This window comes from Rattus norvegicus, chromosome 7 (assembly GCF_021556685.1).
Source record: "Rattus norvegicus strain SHRSP/BbbUtx chromosome 7, alternate assembly SHRSP_T2T, whole genome shotgun sequence".
NCBI lineage: Eukaryota > Metazoa > Chordata > Mammalia > Rodentia > Muridae > Rattus > Rattus norvegicus.
This window is the reverse complement of record NC_141540.1, coordinates 140,101,292-140,126,472: the sequence shown is the minus strand read 5'-3', so window position 1 is coordinate 140,126,472 and position 25,181 is coordinate 140,101,292. Positions and strand designations below refer to the sequence as shown.

The 25,181-nt window shown below is 47.4% G+C and overlaps 1 protein-coding gene across 12 annotated transcripts in view; it reads left to right on the top strand.

Annotated features, from left to right (window-relative positions):
- Fmnl3 (formin-like 3) overlaps window positions 1-25,181 on the top strand; it is a 51,337-nt gene that overhangs the window by 5,417 nt on the left and 20,739 nt on the right. For 3 of the 12 annotated variants that reach the window (XM_087556835.1, XM_087556832.1, XM_087556836.1), the window contains exon 1: window positions 18,567-18,676. The exons of 5 other annotated variants lie outside the window; for them this stretch is intronic. The gene's annotated coding sequence lies outside the window, so the exon portion shown is untranslated. Of the gene's footprint in view, window positions 1-6,812; window positions 7,083-16,740; window positions 16,845-18,566; window positions 18,677-25,181 lie in introns of those variants that run through there. 4 more of the 12 variants (XM_087556839.1, XM_087556831.1, XM_087556840.1 and 1 more) reach the window with 3 other exon arrangements.

Sequence of the window (25,181 nt, the reverse complement as noted above, 5' to 3'; positions counted from 1 at the left end):
CTCTTCTCCTCTCCCTGCCCTCTCCCGGGTTCTCTCACCACATTTGTCATCTTGCAGTAAAGGTGTGACTTGGGGATTTATGTGTTGGGTAGGAGAGGACCTAGAAAAGCATCCTGTGTTACTGTGCTCACTGGCTGCCAAAACATCTGGGGGGTGGCAGGAAGTGATAGCAGGAAAAATCCCTATGGCAGCAAGGGTGAGGGTGCAGAGCCTCTCAAGTCCTGAACTTCAGTGATCTGTGTAGGCGTGGTTTGTAAAGTTCTCTGTGACACTGAAAAATATTGTAAATAACTTTAAGAACGGTAAAGAGACTGTGCCTGGCTGGGTTCAGGCCTATACCAATTGGGGGTTTAATTCCTGTCTCCATTCTCCTCTGTCTTCTTCTTTTTTTTTTTTTTTTTTTTCTTTTTGGAGCTGGGGACCAAACCCAGGGCCCTGCGCTTGCTAGGCAAGCGCTCTACTACTGAGCTAAATCCCCAACCCCTCCTTTGTCTTCTTAGTCACCTCTGACATTCTTCCCGGGCTAGAGTTGTCCTGTTGGTTTTGGCATGAGGTCCCCAGTATGCAGTGACAAGAGAGATCCTTCCTTCCTTCTTTCTTTTCTTTTTTTTCTTTTCTTTTCTTTTTTTTTGAGACAGGTTAAGCCTCTAACTCAGAGGTCCACCTGTGTTCCCCCACCCCACCCTTGTGCTGGGATTAAAGGTATGCTCGACACCACCTAGCTAGATGTGTACACTTTTCTTCCCATCTTTGGGTCAGTCTAGAAAGGAGACTGTCTCATTCTTCAGTTACCCAGCCCTCTTCTGAAAGCTGGATCAAGTCTGAGACTTGGTTATTTTAAGAGATGGTTATTCCGTTCTAAGAACTGCTTAGACGTCAGACTTTCGCTGTTTCATTTATTATTTCTATCAGTTTCCTTGCAGGGAACCAACCTTCTACATAGTCCCCGTTTCTCATGAAACCATTAAACAAAAAAAAATACACCCCCCACCCCACACACACTCTCGCTGGTTTGAGATTTGCCAGCTCAGACTTAAAGGAAGGCTGTTAATTCTGTAATCCAGTCTTAGGTTCCGATCAGTTTTTGTTTTCTGTTTTTTCATCTGTAAAGACTGTGAACAAATCTTTTTTTTTTTTTCCTTTTCTATTTTTCGGAGCTGGGGACCGAACCCAGGGCCTTGCGATTGCTAGGCAAACGCTCTACCACTGAGCTAAATCCCCAACCCCTGAACAAATCTTATAGCTTAAAATTTTTAATTAGGGTTGGGGATTTAATTAGGCCCTGGGTTTGGTCCCCAGCTCCGAAAAAAAAATTAATTATATTTCTACTCACTTACTGAGTATATGTGGATACACGTGTGCCACAGTGTGGATCTGGAGGACCAACAGTGCCTTGTGGGAGTCTGTCCTCTCCTCCTGCCATGTGGGTCCCAGGAATTGGACTCAGGTTGTCAGCCTTTGCGGTCACAGGGCTTCCCTGCCCACTAGCCCAATCCCGCAACTGTTCTGAGCCACTTTTGTTCTCTATGATGTAGTGAGGATAAGACTTACTCCATGGCAGTGTTTTAAGGATACTCCTGGATGCTAACATGGTTTTAATTGAGGAAAGGTTGGCCTATGTTGAAGTCTTGGAGAGCAATGAGGTTACTACACTAAGTGCTGCTGTGCTTAGTACAGAAGTCCATGGTTAAACAAAGTGATTAGGTTTGACTCTCATACTGCTGGTCCCAACACTGGGGAGGCCAGCAGGACTACAAAGAGAGGCCTTGTATTTAAATTTTTATTTTAACGGAATAAAAGTCAAGATAGAGCCATCTCTTAATGAACTTCTGCCTTAGAAAAGAGCAGACCTTTTTGTTATTCCTATCTACAGGGTTAGTGCCTGGTTCTTCTGATACACTAGGCTCCACCCTAAACTCTGTCAAAGAAGTTTGGCATATGCATGCTCTATCTCCACTCTGGTCAGTCCAGTAGACCAGCATATAAAAGTCTTATATTTGGGAATGTGTTATTAAGAAATATTTTTGTATGGCTAGGATAGAGCTAAGAGCAGGATCTTTTGTAGCCTAGAACTCCTCCTGATTGTCTGGCTTCTACCTCTCAAATGGCTAGGATTACAGGCATGTAGTACCATGGCTAGCTGAATTTCTAAGTGCATTTGATAGTGCTTCTTTATTTTGTGAATAACAGATCCCTTTGAAAGTCCATTCAACTCCATTGTCCCCTTCTTGTGCATGTTGCATATACAGTGTTTTGAGGGGCTCTGGGTCTGTTCTTGGCTCTCTCAGGAAGTCCTGGTTTTGATTGTGGGAGGAGGGTGAAGAGACCTTAATACTAACAGTGATGGAGTCTGTGGTAAGAGAGAACCCTAGTTCATCAGTGCAGATAAAACAGTGCTCTGGTGGTGGTGACAGCCAAGGCATCCTGTTGAAGTTTGGCCGCTTCCCTTTTAGAGAGAGGTATTCAGCCTCCTTGACACTATTTTACCTTGTTAAGGAGAAGGGGAGAGGGGGCTATACACATTTTTGAGTTAGGGGTCTGTCTAGCCCTCAAATTCTTGGAATGACCAGGTGAGACTAACTGGGTGGGTTTCGAGAAGTCAAGGGGAACCTGTGGCCTCTGCTTTCATAGTTGGGGACAAAATGTAAGTGGTGTCCTATGATTAGAGATCTACTTGATAACAACAGACCTGTACCTCTTGACTGCTTAGAGTATTTTAAAATATTCATAAAATATTCCTTTGAAGAAGATCTTACATCTTTGTGGTCTTTATATTAAAATAGCACTCAGAAGACAGAGGCAGGTGAATCTCCTAATTGGAGCCATCCTGGTCTACATAGGGAGTTCCAGGCTAGCCTGGTCTACATAGGGAGTTCCAGGCTAGCCAGGCTACACAGTGAGAGTGTTTTTAAAATTTTTTTTTCTAAAACAATGCAGATTTGTTTATTTTTGTGTAGAGTCCTCTATCTCCTCTTAGAAATGGCTGTTTTAATACCCACTATGTGGCCTGGACTTAACTTGCTGAAGTTATTCTCATTTATCAGGTATAGGGCGTTCACTGTTACATGGGTGATTTCATTTTCCTTACAGAGGACAGCTCTGTAAAGCTAGTTTACTTGTGTTTTACAGGGGATGAAGGAAAGGCTCAGAGGGCTTAGCCAGGTCTCCACTTAAAGGTCGCTCAGGAAAGCCTCCCTAAAGACATTTCTAGTTGGACTCTTTTTTTAATGCTAAAAGGATTACAGCTTCTCAAGTGATGGATGCTTAGTCTTTGGTTTTCTTTATAGGTTTCAAATCTGTAGAAATTTTTTTTTTGATAAAAATGTGAATAAAACATTAGGCGTGGCGGCATTTGCACCTGCCATCCCAGGATTTAGAAGGCTGAGGCAGGAGGATTGCTGAAGCTTTCTGGCCAGTCTGGGGTACAGAGTAAGACCCTATCTTGAAATAAACATCAAAAAAGGAAAAACAAAAAGCTAGATAAAGCCATGGCTGTTGTTAAAGATAAATTCAGTGCAGATGTTTGGAAAGCTTTTGTCTGGTCATTTTAAAACAGGGGCTTGCTATATAGCCGTGCTTCGCTTGCTTGTGTAAGCCAGGCTGTCCCTATACTCCTGGGCTATCCTCCTGCCTCTCTGTCCAGTGCTGGGGTCCTACAGGCATGAACCACTATGCCTTGTTCTTAGGAGACACATTTTAGGGCTCTGTCAGTATGAAATGCATGCTTCTTTTACCTCAGCCATCTTTATCCTGGGAGGTGTTTCTCCAGAACTGATTACACTTGTGCACAAAGGTCCCCGTCATGGTCACTGTGATCTGTGATGCTGCTTTCTTTTTCTTTTCTTTCCTTTTCTTCTTCCCTCCTACTCCTCCTCCCCCCTCCTCTTCTTCTTCTTCCTCTTCTCCTTTTAAATCAGGAACAACTTGATTCTTCAATTTTCCTAGCTGCTCCAAGCAGATCCTATGAGTACTCTCTGATTTCCTCTTCTTTCTCAATACACGATCCATATGTAATCCCCACCGTCTCAGCTCTAACAATAAGCATCAGTTCTCTACTGCCACTGTCTCCATGCACGCCGGATCAGTCCTGCTTGTCCCACAGTCAGGCAGCCATTTTCCTCTCTCCACAAGGGAGCCAAATTTAAAACGTTAGTCTTTTATCCAGAACATTTCTACGTTGGGGCCTTTGCACAAGCTCTGTCTGCTTGGGGTGCCTTTGGCTGAGTCTTTAAATTGTTCGGTTTACGGGTGCTTCTGCTTTGGGATTGCCATCTACTCCCCTGTCCTGCTTATTATTGTCTACCATAGAATCCTGTTCATCCCTTTGCTGTTTTCATCTTGAAATGATTTACTTAATGACTTATTTATCCTTCCTACACTAACTCCCTGAGGGTGGGAACATCACCTTTGCTTATCGTACAGCCAAACACCTGGTATAGGTAAGTGCCATTTACTGTCTGTGGCTGATGGCAATCTCCAAGACAGGAGTGTGTGCACATTCAAAATAGTAATCTAAAGAGGCAGTTCAGACTGTAATGCTGTATGATAGAGTATGTGCTTACGTGTAAATGTGTAGAGAAAAGGCCTACAGAACCAACTTGTGTTGGCCATCAGGGGAGATCGGATTTCTTAAAAAAATATATTTTTTATATTATGTATTACTGTTTTAAGGAAAATGGAAGACTAAAAATAGAGTTGGAAGGGGAACTTCAACTTTTAATGATGACAATAGAAGTTTCTCTTTACACTGAGTCAAAAGATGAGCAGGAGAGAGAGGGGACACCCGTACACCCATAGGATTGGTAGCTCCTTCCTGCCTGTTGCCTCTCTGTGGGGACCTGGGCAGTGGTTCTCATAAGAGAGATGCCCTTCTGCCCCGAGGCTGCAGCTTAGATTGATGAGAGGCATCCTGGTTCCTCAGACGTGGCAGGTTGTGTATTTTTAGTCTTTTATTTCAGGTCCAGCTGAACCTGCAAGTCTTACTTGGCAGAGCTGCGGTGACACCAGCAAAGGCAGTCGGCCTCAGATCTGACTTCTATGCCGAGCTCTCAGAACCTTGTAGCAACAGCGCTCTCCAGACTCTTGTCTCTTAGGAGAAGGATAACTAATAGTGTTTTTAAATAGTGAAAATGTAATGAATGTGGCCACTTTGGAAAAAGGGACAAATGACATCTAGTGACCTTCCACCCAGGGAATATTCCAAATAACTTTTTCTTTTTTTCTTTTTTTCGGAGCTGGGGACCGAACCCAGGGCCTTCCGCTTGCCAGGCAAGCGCTCTACCACTGAGCTAAATCCCCAACCCCTCCAAATAACTTTTTGATAACATTTATTGGACGGTGATGGACCGCCAGCACCAAGCAGTCACTCGGCACAGACCATCTCGCTCCTTGAGTGTAAAGCAGAGCTTAGGGTTTCTTGTTGTTGTTGTTGTTGTTGTTTTCTTTTCTTTTGTTTTTAGATTTTTGTGCTAAAGCTAAGTGTAGGGTCTCAAGCATGCAAGGCATAAGATCTATCACTAAGCTACAGCCCCAGCCCGAAGCAGTTAATTCTGTTTGGTAGATGGGAAGCCGAGGTCCAGAAAGGTTAAGTGATTCAGGACTAAAGAATTAGTAAGTAGTTAGGATTTGAATCCAAGCATTCTGGCTCCAAAAAGCCAAGTTGTGTTTCTGTTTGTTTTGAAACATGATCTCTCATTGCAGCCCCAGACTAGCCTGGAGCTCGCTGGCCCACACAGGTGTCTTAACTATGCCTCGTCCTCCTGAGTGCTGGGATTATGGCCACAAACCACACTGGCTCCAGAGTCCGCATTCTTACATGCCCCTCTTCCCAGAGCTGACCTCTTGCTTACACGTGGGTGGCACATGCCTGTAATCTCAGTGCTCGGGCGATGGAGGCAGGGGGATCAGTAGTTCAGGGCCAGCCTTATCTATACAACATGTTTGAGGATAACCGGGAATAATGAGAAACTGTCCAAAAAATGTAATTACAAACTAGGAGCCACACTGGGTGTGATGGCATATACACTGGTGGCTTGGAGGCAGGAGGATCAGGTCAAAGTCATCCTGAGCTCCATAGTGAGTTTGTTACAGCTTGGGCTGGATAATGAGTTTAGGGGCAGGCTGGGATACACAGCAAAATCTTATCTTACAAAACCCAACCAAAACCAAAAATAGGATTATGTCTTTGGGAGCAAAGAATAGGTTAAGAGAGCCAAGCAAAGACCTCATTAAGTCTACTCTGTTCAGGTCATTCCTTTCATACACATGGCACTTTCCTGAGTGCGTTAGAGCATGGCAAACATAAATGATGCTACCTGAGCGGAAGAGACAGATGAGCATGGAGAACTGCAGTTTGAACTGAGGGTGACGCCAAGCATGTATTCTCAGGAGTCTGTGAAACATCGTATTTCAAAGTTGACTTTATCCATAAGAGAGTATGGTTTGCCTTGCTCAGTTACATGTTTCTAAGAAACAAAGAGCACTCTTGAGGGCAGAATGTAGCCCAATTGGTGGAGTACTCATTGAGCATGCATGTGGTCCTGTGTTTGATCTATACAGTGAGCATGTAGTGTACTCCTGTGACCTCAGCACTCTGGAGGTTAAGGCAGGAAGATCAAAGGTTCAGAGTTATCTTCACTACATAGTGAGTTCCAGGCAAGCCTGGGCTACACACAATCTTGTCTCCATAGAAAAGAAAACAGAGAAGCCACTCAGAGGGAACTCTTGAGCTACTGAGATGGCAGTCAGTCATTTGTAACCACACAGGAATCAGAGGAGGGCAAGATCAGCCTGGTACAGGAAGGAAGTCAGGCACTGCTTTAAGTCTTGTCTTAAAAGTGACTAGGGTAGTGCAGAGGAGAGAAGGCTGCTCCACACAGAAGAGCGAGCAGGTTGTGGGGAAGAGCTGCAAGGGGCCTTAGGGAGGAGAGGGGTCTGCTTACAGAGGAATGAGTGAGCTTGGATCAGGATGGATCTTTAGTCCACAGAGAGTTCTGCCTGAAGATTTACTGATGCTCGAAAAGGCTCCGCGGAGGCCCTGCTGCCCAATCTTTCATCAGGGAATAGAGATTAGAGATTAGTTGGTAAGTGGTCCCTGACCGTTCATGAGTTTGCTCATTAAAAGTTGAATGGTTGGAATATGTGAGAAATAAACATTTAATCCTCAGAGGTTAGAGAAGCAGAATAAGTTTGAATAAAACTGGATTGGAAATGGTCCCACACATTACACTTGAACCGTATGGAGAGTTTATAGTCCAAACTTTAAACTCATTTCCTTTTCCAACTCTTTCTTGTCTTCTTTACAGGTGGAAGGGCATCTTGTCCTAAGGCATTTGTGTTATTATGAGTGCTTGGGTTGGGGAGATGGCTCAGTTGGTAAAATGCTTAGGGCCTGGGTTGGATCTATAGCATGTAAAAAGCTGGGCAGGGTGTTCATGTGCCAGTGATCCGGTGCTGGGTGCAAGAGGACCCTTGCCTGGGTCTTGCTGTGAAGCTAGGGTTGCAGAGTCCACGAGCTCCAGTTGAGTGAGGGACCCTGTGTGAAAGATTAAGGTGGGGAGCCATTGCAGAAGACAGCCAGTGCCAGCCTCTGGCCTCCACGGTCAAGCTCGAGCATGTGCATAGGCACACATGGGTACCGACATACATGCTTTGACTATGATAGACTCCACAAGCATTTCACTGCATCACGATGCTGTTACCCTCTGGCTGCCTACCCTTTGGTAGTGAGGTACATGCTGTATTTGGGGAGGCAGGGGTGAGCTAAGGCCCTACCCGGGGTCACGCTGGACCACTTTGCCTTCATCTGTACTGCCATCACTGCAGTTGGCCTTCAGCTCTTGCGTGCTCTGTTTTAATGAACATGGTGGTTTCCTTGCTTGAGTCTTGCATGACCTGTGTTCTCCATCCATCATCATAGCCGCATGCTAACCTCTGAGGTTTGTTGGGAGTAGCTTTCTTGGAATAATGAAATTCAGGAACTAGGGAACAACTGCACGTTCAGGGAACTGAATGCAGATTGGTTGAAAGAGATCCTAAAGAGGTCTGAAAGCCACCAAAGGTGCTCAGGACCCAGACCACGTGGGATCATATAGTAAGAATTTGAATATGTATGGGGACAGGTTTCAGGCTTCATAGTGTTGGGTTCACTGTGGCTGCTGGGAGAGTTCTAGAGCCTGTCCTGCCCAGGGCAGCAGCCTGCCTGAGGGCCAGGTTCCCCTCTAGGCTCTGCCAGAGAGGGATGGCCCTCTTTATCTATCATTTCAGGTTTGACTGGTGCTCAGCCCTTGACTGCTGTATTTGCCCTCGGGCCAAAAGGGCAGTGTCTCTGCTAGGCTGGCCCCAGAGTTTGGCGTGCCTATCCATGGCCTGGGCCTATAATTTGGTGGGTTGGCTGGTTACAAAAATAAAAAGTATGACCTATAACTAAAGCTGAGTGGATTCACTGAAGAGGGAGCTTTTAATTTGCCTGGGCTGTACTTACTGGAGAAGCAAGTCTCCTCCCCAGGCATAGCTCCAGGTCCTTCTTTAGTACCTTCTGTAGGGCCCAGTTAGGGCTTGTGCATAGCAGTGAGATGTGGGGGACTTTCAGGGAGGGACTTGGAGGGGATCTTGGGATTCAACAATAGGCTTGATTTGGTTTCTTAGAAAACATTCAGTCTTGTCTCTCACATTTGTTTCTGCTATTTGTATCAACATCCATCTGTTCATTCAACAATATTGAACATGTTTGTATTTGGGCCATTAGTGAGTAAGAGAAACAAAGACATTGGCCTCAGCACTCACATTGCTGTTTTAGAGAACAGTATAAATGTACAAGTATATAAAATAGTGTTGGTGCCACGGAAAACCGGAGATGGAGAGTAATGGGGACGATGTTTCACAAGCTCCGTGTTTTCTGCGACTGAAGTAGAAGAAATGGGTGAGAAGGTGAAATCTAGATTCCAGCCCCTGAAGGTGCCTCTGAGGCAGAGGCTGCCACTGACAGCAGCCAGCCTGGGTGGAGAGCAGGGGCTCCTAGTCCCAGGTGGGCCCCAGTCAGAGCCTGTGGTTGTCTTTTCCTGGCTCCAAGCGTAGTGTCAACTGTCTGCAGGGCTGGCAGGGTGCTGATTAGCTGTCAGTAGATGCTGGCTTTCTCAGAATCTCTCAAGGCTGATTCTCAAGGATTTCTGAAGCGACTGTTCTGAGCAGAGGAGAGATGTAAGGGTGGGCCTGGGAAACGGCCACAGAGGGCACAGTGGCTTCTAGAACTGAGGGGGTTTGTTTGTTTTCAAAGACAGGGTTTCTCTGCAGCCCTGGCTGGCCTGGAACTCACACAGGTCTACCTGCTTCTGCCTCCTGAGTGCTGGGGTTAAAGGCGTGCATGCACCACTATTGCCCCACTTGGATTTGAACCCTAATGTTACTGTCTATTATCTGTGACCTTGGCCAGTTCTCAGCTCCCTTGAACCTCAGCTTTTCTCCCTGTATAATAAGAATAATATTTCTTACCCTCTGGGGATTTTATAAGGGTTAAGTGACATGGTTAAAGGATCCGAGGCAGTGTCTGGCATACTGGAGTGTTCAATAATAAGGATTTTTTGAGTCAAGAGTTCATATGTCCTGATGATCACAAACTTCCTAAGCAGACCAGGATGAGCCCGAGTCTCTGACTTCCCACTTCTATCTTCCGAGCACTGGGGTCACAGGGACGCTCTTGCAGAGGACCTGGGTTCAATTCCCAACACTCACATAGCAGCTCACAACCATCTGTAACTCCAGCTCTAGGGCATTTGATACCGTCTTCTGACGTCCATGAACACCGGGCGCCCGCATGGTGCAACACACATGCACAGAGAAAGCATTCATACAAGAACATTCTAAAACAGAAAAGAAGTGCGAGTTACTACTCATGGGTAGAGACTGTGTTTTCTGTACTTCTAAAGTACAGAATCACTGAAGTACACACCACAGTTGTCACTTTGCTGCCTGATGCTAGACTAATCATGACTTATCCATAGGCTTCAGAGACTCCAAGGACCAGGTAAGTAACCCCTGAGTGCACAGTGTTTCTGGTGCAGCCTGGAAGGGTCACCACACACAGGCCTTCTGAGACTGAGAAGTGTGCTCTGAATGGATTCTGGCTTGTTATCTGGATTCATTCTGTGGGCTAGATACACACCTCTTTCTCCTCAGTGCAAGCCTTGGGGATGATACCCTAGGATGGATGAACCAGAAGATGTACAGCGGGGAAAGAGCCCTTTGTGCTGGACAGACTTCTTGTTTGTGGTCGTAGTTTTGTTTTTACCTCTCCTGAGCGCGAGCAAAACACAAGACTCAGAAGCGCAGGTCCTTGGCAGGTCGGGCTTGGTGAGTCCTGTTCTTTGAGAAGGGCTCACGTCCATATGCAAGTTGTATTCGGGTGCATCTGGTATGAGTTCTAGATTAATGCTCTAGCAGCGGCTTCTAATTGCTTCCTTTGGGCTTTTTAATTACTGCTGGCATGGTTGGTGACTAAGGAACTAAGAATCTCCTGTACATTTATAGAGCAACAGGCTCTGATATGTTCCCAAAGTATTTATCAGTCATTTCCCCAAAATATCCATGTTAAAAGTTGTGAACATAACCTGGATGTGAGGGGTGGCCAGCTGAGGAGCATCAGGCGGCATCTGGCCTCTGGCTGACTCCTCCTAAGAGCTGTAAGGAAGTGGTCTAGTACCTGTTGCTCTGGATACTCAGAGATGGGAGGGGGGATGCCATAGCCACACGGCCACTGCCACTCTTCCCTGCCTGTTTTCAAAGCAAGGCTGTGAAGATTCCTTTCAGTTTCCTTCAGGGACTCTGAGGCAGTGAGCTGAAGATGACAGTGCCACCTAGCTGGCCTAGACATAGGAACAGGGACGTCTCAGCCATCAAAGGCTCAGCAGGCATTTATTGAGGGCTTAGACCTGTGTTAATTGCCATAGGACTAAAGATGACTAAGACTGTACAGTGTCTACCCCGGGAGCTCAGGCTGGAGGGAGAGCCAAACTCACCAATCGTGTAATTAGAGTGTGTAGTTAGGGGAGGTTTTGGTGCAGATTGGCTGGAAACATGAGTCTAGCGCTGGGAAACATTGGCTGCAGGAGAAAAATCTGTTGGCTAATGTGCTAATGGGATTTGGACAGAGTCTAGGGTAGAGAAAGCTCTCTCTAGAGAGAGGGGACAGAGCATGATGTGCTCCGATATTCTTTTCAGGGCAGCTCACTGCTGTTGTGTAGTGCAGGCTGAGAGCAATGGGAATGAAGCCGTGGATGTCATGTGGAAGGAACTGTACCTAATGCTTTTTCCAAGAGGAGTGTCACAGGCAGATTTTGAGTTGCGTGTAGGTCAGTCCCATGGGAAGAAGTCAGCAATGAGGGGTAGCTGAGTACTATCTGATGATGGTAGGAGGCACAGTGGGACCCACAGGACAGATTAAATCCTCAGGACTGATTAAGTTTGACACTGGGAGCGTGGAGTCGAGACCATGAAAACTCAGGATGGCACCTGAGGTTTCTAGCCTGCTGGGTTAGTTAAGGGGAAGTTTCTTTAGCTGAACACAGGAGAGCAACCTGAGAGTGCTAAGTGACCTGTCTGAGGCGTGTGAAGGCTCAGAACCAGACGTGGGGGAGAGGGGGGAAGCCTGGAGATTTGCTGGTGGAGCTCAAAAGGTACTGGGGACAGACTGTATATTTGAGGGTCACTATTGTACTGGTCAGGTCAGACCTGACAGTTTATATTCTCACAGCCCAGCCCTTGGCAACTGGGAGGGAAACGCAGAGGACTTAGTGTTCCAGGAAGCAAAGCAGGAAGAAGAGAGGGGGCTGAAGAGAATGATTGACAGAGATGAGCCCTCAGGTGGACCTGGAGGAAGTCAGAAACAGCTGGGAAAGTGAGGGATTTGAGGTATACCAGGAATGCTGCAGATCTGGTGACATCTTCCCCTAATCTCTACAGATAACCAAACTGTGACCTGACAAGCTGAGTGGAATCCCAGATTTCCTGGCTCTTCTGATAGCACGGCAGCTTAGTCAGTGCTTCTGTCCTCCCTGTCTGGTAAATCCCTGGGTAGCACATGTGAAGCTGCTCCAGGAGACATCGGACTCACCCCTGGATTGGCTGTTGGGCCACATCATATCCCTGATTTGCAGATGGGAAAGCAGGCACAGAAAACTGATAACTTTCTTAGTATCTCATGACAAATATTTTAAAACAAATGACCCAGATTCATGATCCTAGTCAGAGTCTCCTGACCAAGATTCAAATCTGAGTCATCTCTTGCTCCCAAAACCTGGGCTGTTTTTGTTTTGTTTTCAGGCAAGGTCTCACGGCCAGTTCCTGGCTCACAGAGATCTGCTTGCTTCTGCCGCCTAAGGGCTAGGATTAAAGGTGTGTGCCAGCATGCTTAGCGAAGCCTGTGCTGGTATCCACACTACTTTGTAAAGTTTGAGTTGTTACTTGGCTGTAAAGCCATGCCCTGTCTAAGAGGACAGTGTCTTTCTTTTGTTCCGCATAGTAACTTACTGAGCTGCTTTGAAGGTCGGGTATCTTTTTGCACTGCCTGGCTCGGCTGCTTTCACTCAGTCTTGCTAGGTGAGGAAGCGTGGTTTAGAGATCAAAGCTGTCGGACAGATCTAATGGGACCGTCCTGAATTAGAAGTGGAGTTCCCCGTCCTCCTTCATCAGAGCTCATGGCAGGACATGGTAGAAAGCCCTGTATGTTGGGAACTACATATCTGGGCTTCAATTTGGGTTCTAGTACTTTCCCTCCCCCCCCCCTAATTTTTTTCTTCTTTTTGGGGATGTGGGTGGTGATGGCGGTGGTTCAAGACAGGGTTTCTCTGTAGCCCTGGCTGTCCTAGAGCCCTCTGTAGACCAGGGTGGCCTCCAACTTACAGAGATCCACCTGCCTCTGTCTCCATTTCCTGAGTGTTGGAGTTAAAGGCATGCACCATCGCGCCCGCTGGTTCTGTTACCTTGTAGGTGCCCTGAGCCAATCGGTCTCCAGTTCTTACTGGGTTACGGGGATGGAGCATTGGCTGCAGGCTTGCTGAGGGCAGGCAGTGGTACAGTCTGAGGCACGGGCTAGTCGTGAAACGCTTGGTATTACATTCCTTCTAATCCTGACCTCGAGTCAGTATGCCACGCGGGGTGCCTCACACCTCCATGAGGTCTCACTGTGTAGTCCTGCTTGGCCAGGAACTTGCTATGTAGACCAGGCCCCAAACTTAACACATCCACCTGCCTCTGCCTCCCTAGTGCTAGGATTAGAGATCTATGTCACCACATGTAGCCAAAAGCTACTCAGGGTCTCCTTGTTTATTTTTAAAGTGTCCCATTTGCATTTAAAAGTTTTCATGCAGATGGTTGTTTGTGTGTCTGTGCATCGTGTGCTTCCTTAATACCTGTAGGCGCCAGATGAGGGCATCAGCTTGACTGAGACTGGAGTTACACATGGTTATAAGTCTGTATGTGGATGCTGGGAGTTGAACCTGTGTCCCCTGGCAGAGCAGCCAGTGCTCTAACCACCAAGGCCTCTTGGCAGGCCCTGCCCCCAGGGTTTCTTTAGATCATAGGGAAGGAACTCTTATTAGGCCAAATACAGGGAGGTATTCTCATCTAGTTGGCTGTTCCGGTGAAATTCAGAAACACTGGAACGGCTAAAATAAAATGGGGTGTGGGTGGCTGTGACCTCTGTCAAGCTGTGGCCTTGAAGGTGACAGGCAGCATTGGAAGACTGCTCAGAGGTTAAGAGTAGCCTGAGTTCATTATAGTCTCTCCCAAAGAGAGTAGAAGCTGGAAGCCAGTGTGGACATGCCTCATTAAGAGCCATTCAAAAAGCAGGGAAAGACAGAGGACTTGGAATGCCTCTTCCTGGCTCAAGTGACATGTGACAGACATGTGCCTGGGTTGGGCCTCATTTTACCCTTCTGTAAAGCAAGAGTCATGCCCTCCCACATGTGCTTAGAAGTAGGAAGGGATTCATTAAGTTTTATGGTTGGATAATAAGCTCCTGGATTTATTATGAGACTCCTGGAAAGTCAGAGCTGGGCCAAGGCAAGTGCACTGGATGCTGGAGTGCTGCCTCCCTTCTGTCAGCCTCTCCTGCCTGATGGACAACCCACAGGCTCTGCTAAGTTTTCTTCTGCACATGCCACATGGCATGTTTCTACGCTAAGTCCACACCCTCATGCAGTGTACAGTCCACTTCAGGGAATCATGCAAACGGCGAGCAATGAGTAACCGAGGAAGACTTTTTTCTCTATGAAATCTTATAATTATAAAGGGATTAGCGAAGTGCCTGGTGCCTGGCCCAGAGTAGATGTTTATAAACTGCAGCTTCCCCTCTCTTTGTAAATGTACAAGAGTTTTTGCAAAGCAGACATTTTCTGGGCTGGTGAGATGGCTCTGTGGGTAGAAGACCTGCATTTGATCCCTGGAACACACACGGTAGAGAGAGAGAGAACAGAGAGCCGTCCTGATTTACACACACATGCACATGCACACTTGCCCACAATAAAGAAGTAACGACGTGTGTTCAGCCTTGCACAGTGTGGTGTACAAGGCACTTAGGTGTTGAAAGGAAGATTGAGGCTCCACGGGAGCTGTCACCTGTAGCCTCCTGCTGCCCTCTATGTTCAGCTCCACGGTGTTCTTTGACATCGCTGTAGCTGACAAGTCCTTGGGCAGTGTCTCCTTTGAACTGTTGGTAGCCAAAGTTCCAAAGACAAGAAAACTTTATGTTCTGAGCCCTAAATACAAAGAACTCGATTACAAGGGTCTCACTTTTTATAGAATGAGCCCAGGTTCGTGTGTCTGGGTCCACCTCACACTCTAGTGGCTATAAGTCCATTTACGGGAGAAATTTAGTTTGAAAATGTCTTTCTGAAGCATGCAGGCCCTGGCATCTTGCTCATGGAAAATGCTGGACCAATGCTAATAGTTGTTGGTCTCCTCCCCTGTTAAGACTTAGTGGTTGGGGCTGGAGAGATGGCTCAGAGGTTAAGAGCACTGACTGTTCTTCCAGAGGTCCTGAGTTCAATTCCCAGTAACTACATGGTGGCTCACAACCATCTGTAATGGGATCCAATGCCCTCTTCTGGTGTGTCTGAAGACAGTGACAATGTACTCACATTCATGAAATAAATAATTAAAAAAAAAAAAAGACTGTTTGAATGGCAAAGCTTATGATCTCTGGGAGGGGGAAGGAAGCCATGATGCTCATGGAAGGCATGCAATGCTTTGGGTCCAGTTACAGCAAGAAGACAGCAATTGCTAACATTGGACAGCTCTGTCTGACACATTTGATATGTCAACTACTAGAACAGTTGAAAATGAGTCTAACTAAAATTAATGATTTCGACTCATTCGATTCATTAGACACATTTGACATGTGTCAGACATGTCATTCTTTTCCAGAGCTCTGGAGAGAAATCCTCCACCCCACCTACTTGAGATATCTTGTTGCTTTGTTTTATGTGTGTGGTTTTGCTTTGTTTATTTGTTTGTTTGCTTGTTTTTTGAGACAGCCTATATTTTGTAGCCTTTACTGTCTGGGAACTTGCTATATGGATCGGGCTGGCCTTGAACTCACAGAGATCTGTGTCCTCAAGTGCTGTGACAGACTTGCACCCCGTACCCCGGCCTCTTCATTGTAGTTCTTTAGGCTCCACATTTTCCTTAGTCCTCTTTAAGCAGATGGATTGTGAAGTTCATGATTATGAATGAAAACTAAGAAAAAAATGTTTGAACATAATTGCTAACAGGTAATAAACCCTGCAGAAGCTCCGAGGAATAGCATACAGAGTTGGTGGTGGTGGGAGAGTTCATAAGGACAATTATAATTACCCAGATCAGCCCTGAAGGGGCACACAGTTTAGAACGGTGAGTAAGAGCGCTAAGGCACTTCCTTGTCTCCCAGCAGGTGTTATGTAGGATAAAGTTCAGGATTTGGGGTCAGATCTAGACTGCAGATCTGGCCCTTTCGAGTATTTGCTTTGTGACCCCAGGCAAGTTCCACCGCCCCCTTTTAGCCTTACCTATAAAACAAAGCAATCCCTATTGCGCAGGGCTATGGTGAAAGTTAGGTGAAGTGATCCACACAGCGCTCATGACAAGTTCCTCTCTGAACGTCAGCTTTGGTCATTATTACTATGGTGATTTAATGGTAGCAGTGTCCTACTTGCTTCCCTAGGAGCTCCTGGGCTCTTCTGTTGTTGGACTGTTTGCTGCCCACAGTGATTGATTTCCCAGCACACACTATCAACCACAGGCCCACTTGTGGACGAGGCCTTGTTACAGTACATTGTTCTTCCACACATCTACTGATATACATCCTCACCTAGGGTGTGACCATCTTCTCTAATACTTTGCCTGACCCCCTCCTACTTCATGTTTAGTACAGAATCCTGAAACTTTTTTCCCAGTAATCCCTGCTTGCTCCCTTATCTAATTAGATGCTATCTCTCAGGGATCCCTTGGGCAAGATCTGCCTCTTCTCAGCAGAGCCAGCCACAGCTCACGCTAGTTTTCTGGTCGACCTTGCCTCAGGATATAGGCTTGGCATAGATAGTAATCACTCCTTGTTTATTCCACTATTCCCAGATTCTAGGGTAGTCCTTGGGTGTATAGATTTATGGGTAAATGTTGGAATTAAAAGCCTGAGCAAAGTTTGCATTATGTGTAATGTTTTCTACGTGGGTTCTTACATAGATGCTTAAATATGCTAACTTACTTCCCCAGTCGCCAAGGCAGTTCTTGAAGGGCGGCACTATCCCCATCTCCATTCTACGGGAAGAGATTGGGTCTTGCAGACATGAAATTCTTTTCCCAAGGACACTCAAGCAGTAAGTGGGGGAGCATTGTGTCTCCAGGAGTGTCAGTGAGACGCATCAGGATGTTTATTGAATGTTTGAGAAAGATGGAGGAACATTCATCACAAGTCACAACTGTGACCACATTTCAAAAGAATGAATGTGTGGAGACTGTTGGGAGCCTCTCTCTTAGGGGGTCTGCTAAAGGAGGCAGGGTCTGTCCTGCTGTGAACTGGAGAAAGGGGTGAGGCCAGGGTGTCAGGGAGGAGGACACATGGTGGCAAGAGGAGAGAGGAGCATATCCTTGCAGAATTGAAATTTGCTTACTCTTCACCGAGTTGTTGGTGACTCCTGTGCTCTAGCAGGCTATAAAAGCGGTGACTCTGGTTAAAGAGAAGGGAAGGGATGGGAATAGGCTTAGTCAGGACTTGAACTGAGACTCTGAATGAGACCCAGGAGCTTACTGAGGGAAACCTGGCCTAAACAGAAAGTTAGTTGAGCTGTAACAACCACCACCACAACCACACATGTAGATGTAGGTGAGTGCCCAGAAGTCCCAGGGACATTGGTGAAGTACTAAGAGTGTTTTCTGTCCTTGGTAATGAGGGGAGAGGGGCAGGGCCGAACAAGAAACCTTGAGGGGCCTGGTGGAGGGGTAGGCATCAATCACTGTGCCTTCGAGGCTCAGGAGAGGCAAATGCTCTGCTTCCAGGAAATTCCTGTAAACAGATAAACAGGAAGCGAACCAGAAGGTAGGAATGTGTGGAATACGTTCAGATTCCACTAATGGCCCATGGCATCAGTAACAGGTGTTTTCTTTCCTATCCTCCCCAGCCCATCTGTCTCGTCCTTCTTTGAGCTATTCTTGCTGAATTTCCCTGACTGCCCTTGAATGCACAGTCCTCCTGCCTCATTATCCCAAGTAGCTGGGATTACAGGTGTGACCTGATGGCAGTGACAACAGCAGTGGCTACTTTCTTTCTTCAGTCCTCGGGTTTGTACCTAGAGCCCGTGAGTGCGTACCGGGCAAGCGCTCCACCACAGCACAGCATCCTCTGCCCTGGGGATCTCTTTGTTGTTTTATTATATAGACTTCAGTCTCAAGTCGCCCCTCTGGGTTCAAAATAACTGCCAAAGTTCAGCCGTAGTCTTTGTGTTTCAGAGGACAGAGGAAAGCATCTGCTTCATCTCTTTAATGCTGCTTCTCAGGGCTTGGTACCCTGCTTTTACATTCCGCAGGGTCAGGGAGCCATACCCAAGTGACAGAGAAAAGGCTAATCATTTCTTAGGAAGCCAAACATTGCTGAGGAGGATGAGAAACTGGGGGATAGCAAGGAGACGTCTGCTGGGTCATTTTTACAAGTAATTATTTGAGAGTGTGGTTTGTGACCACTTTGAATTTTGAGACAGGTAATAATGGGTAGGAGGGATTTAGAAGACCAAGGAAGTGTGGTCACAGGCAAATCCTAGGGCCAAGAAATAGCAAGAGGACTTGTTCCCTGAAAGCCCAAAGGGAAAGCTGTTCAGAGATGCTGGGAGAGGCTTAGCACTTAAGATCGTCAAGGGTAAGATCCAAGGAGTAACTGGCCAAGGCTTCTGTTTTATAAATGATAAGGAGCCGGAATATTTCTGGGTATTCCTTGTAAAGGAGACTCCCCACAGCTCAGTGAGAGAGCAGCTGTGGTGTGTGGAAAGGGGTGTGTGACCCCAGAAATGGTAAGCGTCTGAGAGTGGTGCTTCCTCTTTGGGCTCCAGGGATTCCAGGGAGAGAGAGAGGCCCTGGTGAGCTGGTGGAGAGGGGAACTGTACCCAAGACTCCTTGACTTTGGAAAGCCTGTCCCCCATCGGAATAGTTTCCATTCTCCGTAAGTAAATGGGAGTGCGTGGGTCTGGCTAACCACGAGGGGCTGAGGAGCCAACGGGTGGATCAAGTTGCTGTGGTGGTGGTTTCTTAGCTAGGGCCAATGGCTCAGTTGGAGAATGACATCAGCAGTTTTGTCTGAAATGGAGTATACCTCAACTGGTAGGCAGAGGGGTGTCCTCGGCCATGGGCTAGAGGTTACCTGTAGGAGTTACCTGGTAGCAGGTGTAAGAGCAGTACCTCAGAGGGCAGTAGAGCCTGGGGCTTTCTTGGTACCAGGGACATAGTCACTTCCTTTGCTCTCTCAAAATCCAATAAGGGAATCCTCCAACGTGACAAAGAGGCCTAGGGGTGGTGGTGATACAATTGTTGGAAAAAGTCATCTCTTTGTTTGGGTGGTGCTGGCCTTCTAGGGCCTTTCTTCATCTGATTGCCTAGTGTGAATTGCAGAGCTCAGCTGGAGACATCTGGCGAATGCATTTCTTTTTCCTCCAGGCTGCTTAGGGACTTGGCCCATAACTACTCGGCAAGTCACTTCTGGTTATAGAGTCATCAGTGACCACAGCAGTACGTTCTCCAGACATAGCTCTGTGCTGGCAGATTGTTCCCAAAATGATGGCTTCAATTAAAGCAAATCCAAAAAGGCAGACTTAAGTCACTGCAGACACTTAAGTCACAGAAAAGCACACCCATTTTTCTGATGCCATTAGGACCCCTGGCAACTTCCCATTGTGTCTGATAGTGGCTCAGGCCTCGAGAAGGCTGTCGGAGAGCTGTGCACTCTGCACGTGCTTCTGACATAGGGTCCCTCTTCACGGGAGTAAAGACAAGGGATGGGGTTGGTTCACTGTACTGTAAGCTTATGAAATTTGGCAGAAAAGGGCTAGAGTCTCAGGGTCCAGGGAGGTGGCTTTTGCCCTCCGTGCTTCCTGATTTAGAATACTGCTAGGCAGGGGGGCTGGCTGGATGTTTGCCCCACTCCATCATGCCAGTCAGAGAGCTGTCTGTGCTTTGAGTGCCTGCCCTTGGCCCCTCCTGTGATTCTCTTTCTGGAGTAGGACAACTCTTGTCCAGAATCTTTTGTCCCTGACTCCAACTCATTCTCTGAACCCCTGCTCAGAAGGGTAGAGGAAGTGGGCAAGAGGAGCAGTAAATAACGAGCTTTCTTTCCCAGACCTGGCAGAGAGGACTGGACCATGGGTCAGTGAGAGCCACAGTGAGTCTGCCTATCCATGGGTTTCATCTCCACCCCTGTACTAAGCTAGCCACTCATGGGCTTGGGGAAAAGTGTGGGTGTTTGAAGGGGCTGCTGTGTTTCCTATGTCTAGATTTTCTCCTGTTAGCTCCTGGACCTTTGATGGAGCTCTGATTGTTTTTGTCTGACAGGATTGCAGTGTTGGGGTGTCTGGAGAGGCTGTGCTGAAACAGTGAGATAAACAGTGATGCAGAGGTGGCAGCGTGGGTGGGTGGGGCTGGCCAGGCCGCTGCTGTCTGGGCGGGCTGGGTGGAGGAGGCTCCTGCCCAGGGCACTGGCCAGCTGGCTTGTGTTAAAGCACTGGCTGAAAATAGTTCTCATTGTCTGGGGGCTGCTACTGCAGCAGCGGCGGGCGCTGGCTGTGGCCGCCAAGGGGCCAACGTAGGAGGGGCTGATACTGCTACCTTCTGAGTTCTCATCCTTTGGTAGCATTGCCCAGCTGGCTACAGCTGTGCCCATTGCCAACCAATAGGGACACGAGGAAGGCTGGCTGGGCTGTTTGAAACACTGTCCTATTGATGCCTGGTCATGGGCCTTCATGCCTTGTTTTGCCAGCTTTGTCACTGGCACTGGGGACAACTAGGTTGGAGAGGTGGGGATCCCATTAGGCGCACAGGCTGGGAACAGTGTCAAGTCCTGTGGCAGCTACCTCAGCTTCCAAGCTTTTGCTTCTTTACCATGTCCCACCTCTGCTCACCTGTCCACTATGTTCATGGACAGTTGCCAGGGAACCCTTGGTGGCACCTGCATCTTGGTGGCACAGCAGCATGTTGAGAAGGAGTGGTACCCAGGAAAGCTTCCGTGTAGTTCTGCAAGAGAAGATGTTAATAAGATCATTGACTCTTCTTTCTGCTGAGAATAAATACCGTTTATAGCTGTCCCCACAATCCTCTTCTTCCAAGTGAGGTTTCTGGTGTTTGTAGTGTGTACCATTTTCGTGTCCATTCCTAGATTGTCATGTCCCACTGGGACCAGGAGAAGCAGTGAAGCAGGGAGTTTTGGGTGTGTCCTATCTCTGCATGCTGGGTTTTTCCCAGGCTTGGCTCACAAAGGTCGGCAGAGTAGCGCTGAGTCCCAGAGTGGGCGTGCAGCTTTTAGGGAAACACCAAGCACATGGCATTTCCCTTTTTCTTGCAGTGGGAAAGAAATGAGGGAGGGCTAAGTGGTCTTGGGGGTGCAAGGCAGACAGAGGAAGGGAACTTCAGCAGAACCCCGTCCTCTTTCCCAGCTTTTCTGAGGTGGACAGAAATCAGGTTGGAGGAAGTCAGGAGACCTCGATGGGCGCATAGGAGCACTTATTTACATAGGCTCCCAAGTGGGAAGCAAGGCAGAGCAAGCGGCCTTGCTGGAGAAGCATCAGGTCCTCAGCTCAGCGTTGCAGCCCTTTGCTATGAGGCATCTCGCAGGTTACTCTGACTTAGAGATTAGAATCCAGGGCTGCTTTCAGTTTGGTTTCAGCTTCCCCTTCTCTTATCTCCTATTGTGACTGTTTTGGCTGTGATTTATCTCTCTCTCCCTGGGGAGGGGGAATGTCCTCCCATAAGGTGGTGATGTTTAAACTGTTCCTACTCTTAAAGGAAATCCTAGAGATTAAAAAGGGGGTTCAAAGGATTATGCTGTAGTTTCAGTGTTGAGAAGCAGTTGGTGAAGGACAGATAGGAACAGACAACCCAGAAACAAGTGGGCAGGTGTGTGGATGCCAAATACCACACAGGCTTTCCAGGAAAGTGGACTTTGCTAGTGCCCATCATATTCCGGATGTGTGCAGGTGTAAACTGCCCATTGTCTGATGCTCAAAAGGCCCTGTGAGGTGATAAGATTAGCTTGGTGAGTGAGTTCAGTGGGGCTTGTTAGCTCTGACGTGCCCAAGTGGATCTAGGGCACTCTGCTGCCTCTCTGTTCAGCAATCCTTGGATCAGGGACTTAGCAAGAACTTAACTCTTGCCTCTGAGAGCCCAGTCTCCAAGGAACCCCTGAAGGAAAATGCTGGTGATCAAACATCTGACTGAGTCTAGAACCCTGCCAGGTTTAACCCCTGGATGTCTCTAAGAGCCAGGAAGTTGGCTTCCTTTGGACATTGGACAGATTTATACACATTATCAGGTAGAGACAAGAGTCTTTGTGCTCTCATCTGACTGAAGAGAACCGCCTGGTCTTCTGCCGTAGCCAGTGCCTCCTGCTCACCAGGTAGTGCTCTGCTCTGTGAGAATGCTGGAGGTCGGAGGTTTTTCTTTATCTGTCTCCTTCCCATTGCACTTTTCAGCCCTGACAAAGCTGGGGCCAGTGTCCAGAGAACCCACAGAAGCTCCAGACAGGGCATGGGCCTCTGGTTAGGGCTGCTTCCTGCTTTTCCACCTATTTCCACACGGCAGGGGTCCATCTTCTCTGAGGGCCTTGATGCATCATCCATGTTTTTTTTTTTTTTGTTGTTGTTGTTCTTTTTTTCGGAGCTAGGGACCGAACCCAGGGCCTTGTGCTTCCTAGGTAAGCGCTCTACCACTGAGCTAAATCCCCAGCATCATCCATGTTTTTAAGACAGGAGTCCCAGAGGGAGGGGGTAGGGTGACTTTTCTGGGTCTCAAAATCTGGAGAGAGATAAACATTCCCTCACCAGCAACCTGGCAGGGAGGTGGGGAGCAGCCACAGCCCACAGTAATTGGTCAAAAGGATGTGATGTCTGTTACAGTAGCAGCAGCAGACTATTCCTGCTCTGTGGCAAGGTCTATTGTCCCCATTGCTGTGACAGAGCACCATGACCGGAACACAGCTTGAGGAGAGAGACCATTTCACATCACAGTACGCCATCACAGGGAGCCAGGGCAGGATCCCTGTCTGGAATACAGAGATGCCCTTAGCACACACCTTTAATCCCAAACCATGAAAGTAAAGTTAGTTTGTATAAGTAAACACCCATGTTTAAATGTGATATCTAATCTAGTGGCAGACAAAGTGACAAATCACAGAATAGGAGGATATGCCCAACTCTCTCATGAGAGAGGAAAGGGAAGCTATTTTTGGGACAGTGGAGAGAAATAGGCAGTTTTCCTGGGAGTGTTGTATAGACAGGTTGCAGAGAGGGAACAAGCTAGACACAGGTGAAGACAGAAGGAGCAAGAGGATTAGAACAGATCACCAGAGTTAGTATGAGGCCAAGCAGAGCAATCCAGGAGAAACTGACAGAAGCCAGATTGAATCTGTCAGCCTGGAGAGGAGTTCGAGTCAGAACAGCTGAGTTGAACCAGCCTGCCAGAGTTCAGAAAGAACTAGAAAGGGTGAGCTTATTCAGCAGTGAGTCCTAGAGGCTGAAAACATTCTAGGCCTAGACTCAATTGTACGGAGGCTGGAAGCTTCCAGGACTAGGCCTAGGTTAGCAGACAGGCAGAAAGGTTTGCTCAGCCTGCTTTACTATGGTACCCCCTGTTCAAGGGCAGCAGTGAGGGGATAGACCCACCTGCATCAACCATTAAGAAAAATGCCTGCAGGTTTGCTCACAGGGCAGTCTGGGTGGGTACATTTTCTCAAGAGAAGTAGGTTCTCTTCTCAAGAGACTCTAGTGTTTAAAAGGGGGGAGGGGGAGAGGCAGTGGTGAACACCTTTAATCCCAGCACTCAGGAGGCAGAGGCAGGCAGATCTCTGGGCCCAAGGCCATTCTGGTCTACAGAGTAAGTTCCAGGGTAGCCAGGGCTACACAAAGACACCCTGTTTTGAACCCTAGACACCCCCCCACCCCCAGCCAGCATAACTGGCATTTTTCTTTCACAGGAAAAAATAGGAACTTATTTTCCTGACTGAGACTCGGAAGCAGTGTCATTAGATGACGGTGACGTGCTCAGAATGAGTAGAGCCAGGGCTGTTCCTGCAGACTCTGCTGAGGTTTCTCTCAGGTTCGGCTGGTAGCAGCCTGTCCCCCAGCTGGGAAGGCCGAGGCAATTTTGGATCTGCCTTTGACCTTTGTGTCTCCATTTGTTCTGTAACCCACACAGACATATAGGCCACCAGCAAAGCAGCGACTGCAGAGGGATGGGCCGTGTTTGCCCAGCTGTGGGGAAGCTGCAGCCCATCTTGTGTAGTTCAGGCAGACTCCTCAGCAGCAGACAGAAACGTGGAAAAGTTGTGATGAGGTTGTCTGTCCTTTCCTCCCCTGGCCATTTTTGTTTCTCTAATCCTAAATTCTTTCTTTGTATGTGCTAACTGGCGTCTTTAACCTGCTTCCAGTGTTTGAACCATAATGGTTCTGTTTTCAGCCAGTACATGAGCCCACTGCTCCCGGGGCCTGATAACATCAGCTCATCATTAACTTCTGATGAGAGGAGGAGACTGAGCATGGGCTGAGTCTTCGGGGTGGATGAGTGTACAGATGGCATAATGGTGTGTGAGGAGTAGATTTCGACAGAGTACTAACATTTAAGGATTTTCCTGTTAGTCCTTTAAGTAGAACACCTGTCTCTAGGACTGTTTTGTCCTCGAGATCCTGAATACAGCATGTGTGTAAGGGTGAGGATCCATGGGCTGGACTGGGGTGAGCCAGCGGTTAGGTTTGGGTTACCAGGGAGTGAGAGCTGGGTCTCTGAGTAGCAGGTAGGGGTTAGGGAAAGCATTCAGAGGCACCTCAGATGGGGCATCTTGTTTGAGTCACAAGTGGGGTGTGCAGGAGCTGTGATCTGATCAAAGTGTCAGACTGCTATTAGAAGCAAAGTTGTAGCCTAGAACAAAGGCAGTCATGACTGCAGGGGGCACAGGAGGGGAGGGGAGTTTATGCCGTGTACAGCAGACTTAGGCCTTCCTTACACGGCACTGCCTTTTCATCCAGCACATAGTAATGAGCAAGATAAAATGATTCCAGGTCTAGCCTTCAGTATTGTCTATTAGGGTGCCCCAGGGGGTCTGGATAGTGCTGTGTACCCATTAAATGGAAGGGTAATGATTTGTAATTAGTAGCAAGTAAGTTGCTACTGCCTTTTAAAGTTCTAAAGTTTCATAGATTTTTTTCTAAAAGTATATGGGTAGTTCTGTTTGCATGAGTGACCTCATTCACTTGCATTTGATTCACACCTTTTAAAATAGTAAAAGATAAAAAATTAAAAAAATTTTTATAAAGTATATTTTATAGTATGCCATTTCCCAGTTTGAAATGTCTCACATTACATATAGAACCTCTTGTTGGTTTTGTTTTTCAAGACAGGGTTTCTCTGTGTAGCCTGGCTGTCCTGGAACTAGCTTTGTAGTCCAAACTCAAGAGATCTGCCTACCTCTG